The 12,260-nt window shown below is 47.6% G+C and overlaps 1 protein-coding gene across 10 annotated transcripts in view; it reads left to right on the forward strand.

The window, feature by feature from the left end:
- The window catches only part of LOC137273780 (anaphase-promoting complex subunit 5-like), a 134,199-nt gene that overhangs the window by 41,504 nt on the left and 80,435 nt on the right, over window positions 1-12,260 (forward strand). The gene's annotated exons all lie outside the window — the stretch shown is intronic.

Raw genomic sequence — 12,260 nt, forward strand, 5'->3', positions numbered from 1 at the left:
TTTGTTGATGGATGGGTTGTGGTGTTGATGGATGGGGCAAGTTTTCGATGGATGGGTTGAGGTATTGATGGATGGGTTGAGGTGCTGATGGATGGATTGAGGTGTTGATGGATGGGTTAAGTTGTTGATGTAGGGGTTGAGGTATTGATGAATGGGTGTGGTATTGATGGGTGGATTGAGGTGTTGATGGATTGGTTAAAAAGTGTTGATGGATGGGTATGGTGTTGATTGAGTTGTTGAGTTGTTCATGGTGTTGATGGATGGGACAAGTTGTTGATGGATGGGTTGAGTTATTGATGGATGGGTTGAGGTGTTGATGGATGGGGCAATTTGTTGAGGGATGGTTTGAGGTGTTGATGGATGGGGCAAGTTTTCGATGGATGGGTTGAGGTATTGATGGATGGGTTGAGTTGCTGGTGGATGGATTGAGGTGTTGATGGATTGGTTGAGGCGTTGAAGGATGGAGCAAGTTGTTGATGTATGGGTTGAGGTATTGATGAATGGGTTGAGGTGCTGATGGATAGATTGAGGTGTTGATGAATTGGTTGAGGTGTTGATGGATGGGTGGAGGTGTTGATGGATGGGTTGAGGTGTTGATAGATGGATTGAGGTGTTGATGAATTGGTTGAGGTGTTGATGGATGGGTGGAGGTGTTGATGGGTGGGGTAAGGTGTTGATGGATGTGTAAGGTGTTGATGGATGAGTTGAGGTGTTGATGGATGAGTTGAGGTGTTGATGGATGGGTTGAGGTGTTGATAGATGGATTTAGGTGTTGATGGATGGGTTGAGGTGCTAAAGGATGGATTGAGGTGTTGATGGATTCATTGAGGTGTTGATGGATGAGGCAAGTTTTCGATGGATGGGTTGAGGTGCTGATGGATGGATGGAGATGTTGATGGATTGGTGGAGGTGTTGATGAATGGGGCGAGTTGTTGATGGATGGGTTGAGGTGCTGATGGATGGGTTGAGGTGTTGATGGATGGGTATGGTGTTGATGAGTTGGGTAAGGTGTTGATGGATGTGTTAGGTGTTGATGGGTGGAATAAGGTGTTGATGGGTGGAATAAGGTGTTGATGGTTGGGGTAAGATGGTGATAGTTGGGGTAAGGTGGTGATTTGTTGGGTTAGGTGGTGATTTGTGAGGTAAGATGGTGATGGGTGGGGTAAGATGGTGATGGGTTGTGTAAGGTGTATGCTGGTGCGGTAAGGTGTTGGCTGGTGAAGTAAGGCGTGAGTGTAATCATAGGGGACAGGGGTAGTGTGAAATTATCTTCACCAACCAGGAAGTGATTGACTGGTTAAAATTAAAACTTTGACATGAGATATACTCTATCAGAACAAAGAGCTATACTTTGTGTCAAAGTCTGACCTGAATTATAAACGTATGCTTTGATGTGTCTTTGACATATTTGAATGCTCAAATACATTCTGGTATACATGCATATACCTGTCTAAACCCCTATGCACTGAATGAGATTTCCAGTGAAAGTTTTGTTTGGTTACATACAGCACTTAAATTATGCAGTGGCTACTTGAGAACAAAACTGAGTTAGGTTTACCAAAAACCTAATGCAGGCAGGCAGGCTTAAGTTGGCAGTGAGGTATGTGAACAATGATAATATCAGTTTGAAACCAATGTTTGGTTCAGTGTGCATTATGTACATGTGTCTAGAGGAGGTAGTGTCCAAAGAGTTTTTTGAGGGATGGTGTTTATACCTGACAGGTATCTGATCTACCCGCCACTTATACCACACCTTGGATGGTGTTCCATTTACCGGAACAGTAGTATATACAATGGGGGTTTTAAAACACTTTCAAGAAAAGTCTCTACAAAGCCTTATTTACTAAATAAGGCTTTGGTTGGGTCCTTAGCTCTTGCTACTATTACCCCTACTACTTAACGTGTGTTGGAGGTAACACTGTGCCGTACGGTACGATCAATAATTCTTCTCTTACAAACCCCCTACCCGGCCCATCCCTCAAGTAGTATAAGTTAGGTTCGTCGGCTTTCATATCCACTTTATCTATGTTGTAAGTTTTGACTGACCATATAGGATCGGTGGCCCGCTTACGGCTATCACCCTCGTGTTCCCCCGGCTGGTATAGATACCTCACTAGGGCCCTATCTGGTATCTGTTTCTCCTTCCCACGCAATGGAGCGGCCGACTCTGCAACTATTGATTTTAGTTTGATAGCGTCTGCCGGTTTCTTACCGGTGAGACGGGTAACTTCATGGTTGATTGCCGACACCACCTTGGGTAACCTCGTGACCCATTCAGTCGATCGTTTTCCAGGGGTGACCATCTCCCTAGCATACTGATGGCCGAAGAAGCGCTCAGCCAAAGTCCTATTAAATCTCTCAACTATGGCTTGGCTGCGATGGGCTCCGGCCGTGCCACGCCTGACCTTTGTATCGTGTTTGGCTAGCAGTTGTGACACGGCACCCATGAACTCCCGTCCGGGGTCAACTTGCAGCTCTGTTGGCCACGTCAGCGGACTGCGTTTGTATATGCGTTCGAATCCTCTGGCTACCTGGGCCGAATCTTTCGTGGTCAAGGGTTCGGCTTCCTTGTAACGACTGGCTACGTCCACTACGGTTAAGGCATACTTGTACCTCTTGTCGTGGGGTAGGAACAGTAGGTCTGCCTGGTGAACGCTATTAGGTATGTTAATACCGAACCTCCTTCTAGGCACGTAGCGTGGTGCCGGCAAATAGATCTGCCACAGGGCTTGTTTTTCAAGCCACACTTTGGCTTCCTCCGGGGGTACTCGCGCTATTTTAGCTAGCTTATCTACTGCGCTAGCTCCTTTCCAACGTCTTGTTTATAGTCAGTCCGTATATCTTATGTCCATCACTTCTAAGTGTGTTCATTTTATGCCTAAAGGTACGGGTCTTGAACAGGGCTTCCTTGAATCTGGCGTGTTTGATGTGTTGTTTCACCACATACTTCTTAACCCCCTTAGCCTTCCGGATCTCACTATTGTCGGCTTTCAGTATGGAGTACATCTTAGGTCTCAAACCTATGTACTCGGCTATGGGCGTGCCAGCACACTCGTCCTTCATCTTACCTAGGACCTTTTTATTTACCGTACTGTGTATGGCATGGGTCTTAGGGTAGTCGCTGGTGTCGTATAAATCGAGGTGTTTTTTCATGTCCTCGTACACGTCCTCGGTTCGAATCTCCATCAGCAGGGAATCCGTGTCAGTGTACAGCACTTCACACCTGTCACCGTACTGTTTCTTGAGCTCGTTGTAGTAAAAGTCGTACATCAGGTGTTTGGATAAATCGAGGATGCTCATCCCCACGTAAACAGGCCGGTTGAATTTTATGTGGCTTTTCTTCATGTGTAGGGCAACCAGGTTGTCTGTGAATATCTTACTACGGTTGAATGCCGGACTGGCTATCAATCTCCTGAGCTTGTCTTCCTCACTCGACCGAACCAGCTTCACGGTCACGCGTTTCCTCAGGTTCTCCATAGTCTTACCAAACACCGAGTTGTTCATGAACTTGTAGAGATTTTTCTCAAAATCACTGGTGGCTTTTTTTCGTAGGTCTGTGTTCATTCTGATGTAGGGCTCCATCCATGGGCTCTGGTCGAACATGAGCACCCTGTGTATTTTAGTCAGCCTCATACCCAACGACAGGTACAGCTGTAGGTTGCGATAGTGAACGATGTACTTGGTCTTATTCATTAAGTTAGGCACGAGTTTTTCAACGTCTGTCACACGCCCACCTAACAAGTTGGTACTCAGACATCCAGTCTGGGTTAACCCTCATACGTTCGGGGGCCAGGGGGTAGCTGTTGTGCGATGTGTGTAATTCCTTGGTATACTCTAAGTCAACCTCGAGGATATACCCTTTGTTCGAATCTGGTGCAACCCCCATAACATCAACGTGGGGTACCCATTCGAATCCCCCTGTAGGTAGATACTGGCTCATGGCACAGCCGGACAGGTTGTTTGCGTCGAGGTAGAGAATGTGATTGGTTGGCTTGTTAGGATCGTAACCTTTCACGTATTGATTATTTGCTTTCGCGTATCGTTTGGATGCCATGGAAATCCCACCTCGCAAGCCTTTCTCAATGAATAGGTGCATGTCGTAATCTGTGAGCAATTCCAAATTAACTCCGGTCTTTTTAAGCAAGGCGTCCCACGACAGACCTGGGCTGGTGCAATACCATGCGGGGTCGAGTTTATACTGCTTGAAACACGTCCGCCTAAACGTCTCAAACACGTCGGCTAACAGCAGTACATCTGTCCTCAAGTACAGGTCGTGATAATCACCCAGGTTCTTACAACCCAGTTTATTCCATACGTTTGTCGCGTGCGAGTAATCATCTCGTGAGACGGACGCCTCATTCAGCTTGCTATAAAAGCAGTCAATAGGGGGTAGTCTGGTCTCGGTGAACTTGACCCAACTATCCATGTACTCATAGGGGTACACACCCTTCCTCATAAGCAGGGGTCTAGTCTCGGCGTCTGTGTATCGATCGGTGATAGGGAAGGTATTGTTGGCCTTGACCAGACTGTCGAGTGACGACAGGAGGAACTGAAACGAGTCAATGAACCTAAGTCCGTTTAAGCTGAAGGAGATGTATCTCTCCATGTTGTTGGGGATACACGTTATATTACCATCGATTTTCGCGATGGCCTGCATGATCAAGTGTGAGTCGTACCCTCTCAAGTTGTGAAAGACAACGGGGATGTTTATTGTCTTAGGGTTGATTTTAAGCTTGAGGTTGCACGCGTTGTGAGCGGCGCCTCTATACTTACCAGTTATGTGGCAGTGATCTCTCACCGAATCACCGTTAAGTGGTGAGTCACACACGTGACAGTTAGTGCTACTAGCGTGAGCTAGCCTGTCGACTCGGGTCATACGTATGGGAGCGATTCTATACAATGCATTCCTAATAATTTTTTCTTCCTCCTGCAAACACTTTAGAAACCTTTCAGCCGCGTCAGGGCCCCTATACACTACCGGAGCTTTCGTTTCCCCGTCACAACGGACGACAATGTATCCAAACCCACAGGCTTTATGCTCTTGTGTTTTGTGGGTAAAGCTCTCACCACTAGGGGGTGTGGGGGAATCCCCCACCACCAAGGCTTCGAAGTCGGCGTATATGATATAAGGCACAGACATTTGGTTCTTGTGGTTACCGAATTTTAGGATATTATCACCTTCCTTAGGCATGTCGACTCGTATGGCCGTCTGCCCCACACCTTGACAATCATCCCGGTGGGATTCTAATAAATCAGCTCGTGTGAAGCCATGTAGGCATCGTTCACAGAAGTGGGTCTTTTCTCTGTGTGCCGATTGGTCATACAACAGCCTGCTAAAGTGTTTTATCCATGTGTAGTGATACTTGTCACCTCGCTGGATCATGAATATATTGATAACTTGGCCCTTGGATGGTGTGTAGTACTGAGCGAGTGTGGGTTTATTGAGCGGTTCCAATCGTTTACCAGTTAGTAGGTAGTATTCTTTCATTGCTTCATCGACATCGTTGAATGTTTGAACGGCATGGTTTTCACGCTGGAGTTGTTCGTTAATAAAATCGATCCTCTGGAGGCGTTTTTTAGCGTACTCGGCCTGTGCCTTTTGTAAGTTCTCAGTAGCGAGATCGTGCCGCTTCCTTTCTTCCTGTATTTCAGCCGCGTGATCATCTCGTAGTTTCGAGAAGAGGAAATTACTCCCGGAAAATGCCAGGGCATTCACTAACGCCCCACCGACCATCATAGCTATCGTGGCCATCCTATATTTATTTCATTATATTATCAGGTATTATCCCTTGTTTTACTAGGATGTCTTTTGTGGCCATCGCCATACCAAGGTTCATTATGAGCATACCCATCTCCTGCAGGTTGAAATCTAGCTTGATAGTTGGTTGTTTAAGCACCATTTTAGTCAACCGAGCGTACCCTACTGCTAGACTGGCGACCACTGTGGCGTGGTATGCGTCGTTGACGAACGTTTTCCCCTCAGACATTATGTATATATAAAAATATTTTAAATTATAACATGATATGCGGGTCGACAGTGGGGGTTACCTCACTGTTGGGGGGTACCACCTCACGGTGAGGGTTTCCCTCACTATATAACCACGAGATAGCCAAGGCAGCAGTTACGCCTACAACCAACAACAGTCGGGTTGGGTTGGTCACTGTAATAATTTTATGTTGGTTACACCACCTTTTTTTACCGGCAGCTACTCTCTTAGGATTCTTCTGCCTGGTTACTGTTTCCCTGGTCTCCACCGTCACCTCGGGAGGGGTTTCCCTCACTGGTTCCTGTGTCACTTCCGTCACCTCGGGAGCAGCATCCATCTATACTATTATTATTATTTTTTCTCTCAAATTGACAATGCTTTGCCGTGATAATCGCCACCGTCACTGGAGCCAACAACATACCATATTTGTGGTACAGCCCGCAGCTGATAGAGCTCACGGCGTGTTCGATAAAAGGGTCTTTCTCGAGGTCCTCCCACAGGTAAAGTCGGCGCTCTGGTGGAATGGGAAGGAAGTATGACACAATACCGGTGTATATCTGGGTCATAGCCGATCCTATTGTCTTTGTCATTTCTGCTCCGAGCCGGGACTCGTATCTAGCGTACAGCTTATCGATTTCTTCGGCTGACATTTTGTGAATTTTATCCGGAGTGTAGTCTCCAAAGTAATGTTTGGCTTTGCCGCCAACAGCCAACGCCACCAGTTTCTCTCGCTTATCATCATCCACTACCCCAGGTACCAACAATTGTTCGAGCAATTCCTCACACTCCATCTTATAATATAACAAGTAAGATTTAGTTTTAACTATATAATACCCGATGCAGACAAAACTCAGAGAAATGAAGGTTAAGTTGCACACGACAAACACTTCAAATATCATAGCTATACTTAGCATTTGCTTAGCTTTAGCTTAGCTTTGCTTAGCTTTGCTTAGCTTTGCTTAGCTTTAGCACACCCTATATGCTACTGGTTGGTCGGTCTTGAGCACGAGCTTAGCGTGTTTAGTTTCAGCGAGCTGTTTCTTCACCCGTTCCCGTTCTAATTTGCTCATCACATCGTTCTCTCTCAAACACTCCTCGAACGAATCCCTGTCCTTGCAGTGAAATAAGGCCACCCATCGCGTCTGCTCCCTGAGGTCTTTCAACACCGAGTTGAACTTCTGCGTTAGCACCCAGACGCTGTGATTTGCATGCCGGCCGGAGAAGGCCAGGTACGATAGCATGTCTCTCTTTTTTGTTATCTCGCGATTAGCGCTGCAGTCGTCCAGTATAAACAGCGTCGGTTCCCCTTTAAATTTCTTGTGAAGAGCTTTCAACCAGTCCTGCAGGCGTGTTCCAGGGTCGATTTTGTGTACGTCCGGGTCCGTCATCACCCAAGGTCGCGCGTACGTTTTATTCATGCTCAGAGTAGGGCACATGATAACGATGTTATCGAACACATCCTTGTAGTAACCCTCCAACATATCCAACACGAAAACGGTCTTCCCACAGCCAGTCTGCCCGCACACTATGGCGCAGTGTGGGTCAGTGGGGAGTGGGGGGTACCCCCCATCAGTAGATGGCTTGCACGAATCTCCCATTGTCTATATTAAGTTGCGCGTCCATAATAACGTACAGATATAATTTCAACTTACCAGCGGGTTGAGCCTTCTTAGTAATCTGGATGGTTATCCCTTCGCTGCCGTTATCTATACAGCGCCCGCTACCGTGCAGTTTATCATCATCCGTGGATCGCATGTCCAACCATAGGGCGTACTTGGTGGTCAGGTATTCACCGATCTGCACGGAGCCGAGGTCCAGGTCCTTTGTTATGTAATCCCCCACTGGTAGCTTTTTTATCTCATCCCACTGCTGGTGTGGTCTCATACCATGACTGAACAGCTGGTTGGGCACGCCCTCGATGGTCACTTCCACCTTTTCAATCTCGGGGTTGAAAAACTTCTCGCTGTCCCTCCGGAATGGCTCGTAATCCTCCACGGGGACGACCAGGATACCTTTCATCGATCGCGCCGGCACGTTCAGGTTGATATTCCACACAGTGTCGCTCTTATCTCGCACGACTGATCTATGCCTCAGTACGCGATCGTACAGGATAGCCATCTTCCCAGAGTACTGGCTTCGAACCTGCCTGGCCAGCTCCGGGCTAGTGACCATGTCGAACTCCAGACAGATGTTGTCTATGGCATAACTGGCCTCATCACCGTTCGGCGTACGCACTACTTTGCTATAGTCGTTAAACGTGAGCTCGTATTCGAGCCTATCACCCAGCGCGGCCTGGTAAAACGGCGCGTGTCCCGTGAGCAACTCGAAGTCGAGCGGCACGCAGAATCGATTCCCGTATGCTCGAGCGATGGCCTTTTCACCGTCCGATAGCTTGTCTAGCTGGTCTGTCGTGAAGGCATACCCTATACGTGACCGGGTTGATTTGCTGATACCCTGGTACACATCATTGACTCGTTCTCCCTCGCTTTTCCAGAGATCCCCGTAGCAGTGAAACACGTCGCTGTCGTCGATACTCAGCACCTCGTTACCGCTGATCTTGACGGTCGTTTTCTTGATGATAGCTCGACCCACGTTCCGCACTAGCTCGCGTTTGTCGTTGTCGGAGGTCAACGTGATATTGAACGCCAGTCGAACAGTGCCTGGTACAATGAGGTCATTCTCACCAAGGTTTGGAAATCTAACCAGCAGAGTTTGATTCTGGTCTATCTTGCTGGGATTGTTGGTGATGGTCACCGACTGGCGCACGGCTCTGGCTCCTAATGGCTCTCTCAATCTTCTGAAAGGATCTAATTTTCTGCCGTACATTGTTATATATAAATGAAATATATTTTTAATACTAAATAATGGATGAAGACATACCTATGGATGATATGTGGGACGATAGTGCCCAGGCATTCAATGATGACCAGGAGACCTCATTCTCGCTAGGTGGCTCACTCATGGAGGGCGCCGTCGACGATTATTACAACGCAGTTGAAAATAAATCCAAACTCAAGCCGTTGGGAAGGAACTATTCCAGGTTTACCCTCGATAGCAATGGCACGCTGCGTTTGAAGGCTCACCCGGAGATCGATCTCGTGCATAAACGCACGAGAGAACCGCTTGCTTTATCAACACTGAGCAGTCGACATGGGAGTAACTTTGTCCGCGATGAACTAGGCTTCATAGATTACAGTGGCGCGCGACCTAAGCAGTATCCTCCGAAGTTAGTTCAAAGTCTGGAAGGCATCAGGGACGCCACATCGGATCAAAACATGACTTATGATATTGAAAAGGTGTTGGCCGACTACAAGAACAAGCCCTTCCCGGGTCTCGAAATTACCTTTCGGGAACTGAAGGGGTTGGACCTGTTGATGCAAACCATTCGTGGTCAGCTCTGGAAAAGCACGGCCAAAATGAGTGAGATAGACGACCACATCGCCTATGAAAAAGAAAAACTCGGTGAAACTAAGGACGAGTCTATGAAAGCCACCATCGAGGAACGAATACGTAATTTGGAAGATGAAAGGCAGACCTGGTTGGAGACAGCGTCCGGCTACAAAGAAAAGCTTAGATCCCAGACCAACCGTGTGCGGGAAACCATCAATCAAGTCCTCCACCGAGACACCACGTTAGCAGACAGGATTCGGATATTGTTCCGGGAGCAAGGGATCACCATCGCCAGCATTCTGACTGCATTGGGTTTCATCATATCAACCCTGGTGGTGTCACTGACAGGGGGTACCCCTGTGGGGCCTGCCGGCGGCGGGGGAACTCCCACACCTGCCGGGGGTGTTAAAGACTGGATAAAAAAACTCGGGGAAGGCCTAGCTAAACTGGCTGGTAAAGCCGCCGAAGCCCTTCCCGGCATCCTGGGTAGCATCGTCTCGTGGTTGTTGGGCGCTCTGGCTAAAACTGCCATGTGGCTCAGTCAAAACCTGTGGGCAGCCATCATCGCCGTGGCGGGTCTGGTGTACGTAGCGGCTAAGAAATTTTTAACCAAATAAGTCCCAAAGCTACCCCACCAACCACCAGGGCCGTTTTACTATCGATGTGATTGGAGGCCTGAATATGGGGGTGTGTGGGGGGTACCTCCACATGAACTCCGGGGGTGGCGCCACTATACCCGTTTCACGTGGTGGGATGTGTGGGATATAGGGGGTGTTAATATCGGGGTTGATACCCAACTTTTGATCCGCCGTGGCTATAACTATTTTGTTGTTATAACCCACCACTTTTTTTACTCTCAGTTGCATATCACTCGGAGCCATGTACAGCCCCACGCCGAACACGTAGTTGACTTTCGATCTGGCGTATTCTAACACGTTTTGGTAACGGTCGATGGCCCGCGGGAGATCAACTGGAGAATTGATAGCATCCTCAACGTTGGCAACGAACTGTTTCTGAACGTGGTAAGCAGTTCCCTTACCGAGGATGTTGGAACGCGTCATCGACTGCGCACCCAACAGCGCCCACACGTACGTTCGAATCGAGTCGTTCAAGCGTATTGTACCAGCACGAGTGAATTCTTTCGATGTTTTTGAGATCATTTTAGTCCAGGCTGTGGCTGCATCAGGATTGGTTTGCTTTATGCAGCTGACATGGATCTTTTCATTCGTTGTGGGACCTGTAAATGTATGACGGCTTGGTTTGTATGTACCATCTGCAGAACCGGCCTGATATGTTCCGGACCTGTAGAAGTACACGAGAACTATACCGAGACCATGGTTAACACCAGGAAGGCGAAAGTCTTTATTCGTTGGAATCTCAAACTCCCCACAAACACGTTCATAAGCGCGTTTATCATAGGGGTTATTCGTCATACTCCACGCTTTATCTTGGGGAAGAGGAGCACTTATTTCCTTCAATATTCGTCTCGTTTGATAATAAATATGAAACAAAATGACTGCCTTACTCAGTTCGTCTATACCGTAGTCTAGTGTCACACCCGACCCTGTCGTCGCACACCACACAGCAAAGTTGAGTTGGTTCTGCCAAAACTGCATTGGGTTTTGATTCCAGTTTACCACCGCCTGCGCGTTATTAACGGACACGATATAGTTTTCAAAGATATTAATAAAGGTTGTTTTAAACCCCGTACTACCTACCACCACGATTTTCAAGTGTGCTAAGTCCATATTATAATATATAAATTATATATTATAATATGTACATAACACTTCCAGGAATAACGAGCGGTGAGGCCGTTCAGCTGACGCACGCGATCGATAACACGTCAGGCCAACTCGAAGTCGCACTCTGCGATATCACCTACCTACCGCAATGGACTAACATCAACGCCAGCAACAATAAGCTGTTCGTCAGTGGAACTCGCAGCCAGATAACTGACGGCTACTACAGCGTGTGCTCTCTAAACGACGAGGTCTTCAAACCCCTGGGAGCCGAACTCAAGATGAACGACTCAAACGGTACAGTGGTGTTAATCAACAACGGAAGAACCTCATTGAGGCTCGGCCGACCATTAGCTAGGATACTCGGTATGTCTCCTGACGAGATAAAACCAACAACAACCGTCACAGGCACGAAGTTACCCGACCTAGTAACGTACCGAGAGCTGTACATTCATCTCGGTCAGGTGAGCACAACGTACAACATTCAAGGAGGTCACCCTTCCACTATACTGAGAGCAGTGCCGGTGAAAACTGAGAAATACAACGACGGTAGAACCGAGTCGTTTTCACCACGGCAGTATAAGAGATTAACCCAGGGCAACATACCTGAGCCGATAATATCGGTGTTAGATATAAATCATAATCCTGTAAATATAGGATACCTCAGCTTAACGCTTCATGTAAAATGACCAGCGCACAAGGGCCCGGAGTGAAAAAATGCGTCAATATCGGGATCTCCGACCTTGGAGACACGCGCGGTTTCGACGCTCCCGGAGTAGATGGTAAATCGTACGCCTTGCAACTGAAAAACAACATTTACAAATCCCCTCCGGTGGAACCCTAAGTGATATAGTAGATACCACAAGAGCAACAGTCAACACTAAGTACGCCCTTGTCAACACCGGTAGTAACTGGATAATATACCCATCGTTCGGGGGTAAACTGTTCGACTTAGACGATGTTGAGAGCACTACCGTCGCCCGAAACAAGCCATATATGCTCGTCTTCACCGAAGATGACAAGTGGGTGTTGTTACCCGATAACGACTGGTTTCTCAATATTAGACTCGGCTCCCCCTACGTATTCACGGATAACAAAGACAACCACCTAAACAAAGTCGTGAACAATGGAACCCTGCTCG

This window comes from Haliotis asinina, chromosome 2, assembly GCF_037392515.1.
Source record: "Haliotis asinina isolate JCU_RB_2024 chromosome 2, JCU_Hal_asi_v2, whole genome shotgun sequence".
NCBI lineage: Eukaryota > Metazoa > Mollusca > Gastropoda > Lepetellida > Haliotidae > Haliotis > Haliotis asinina.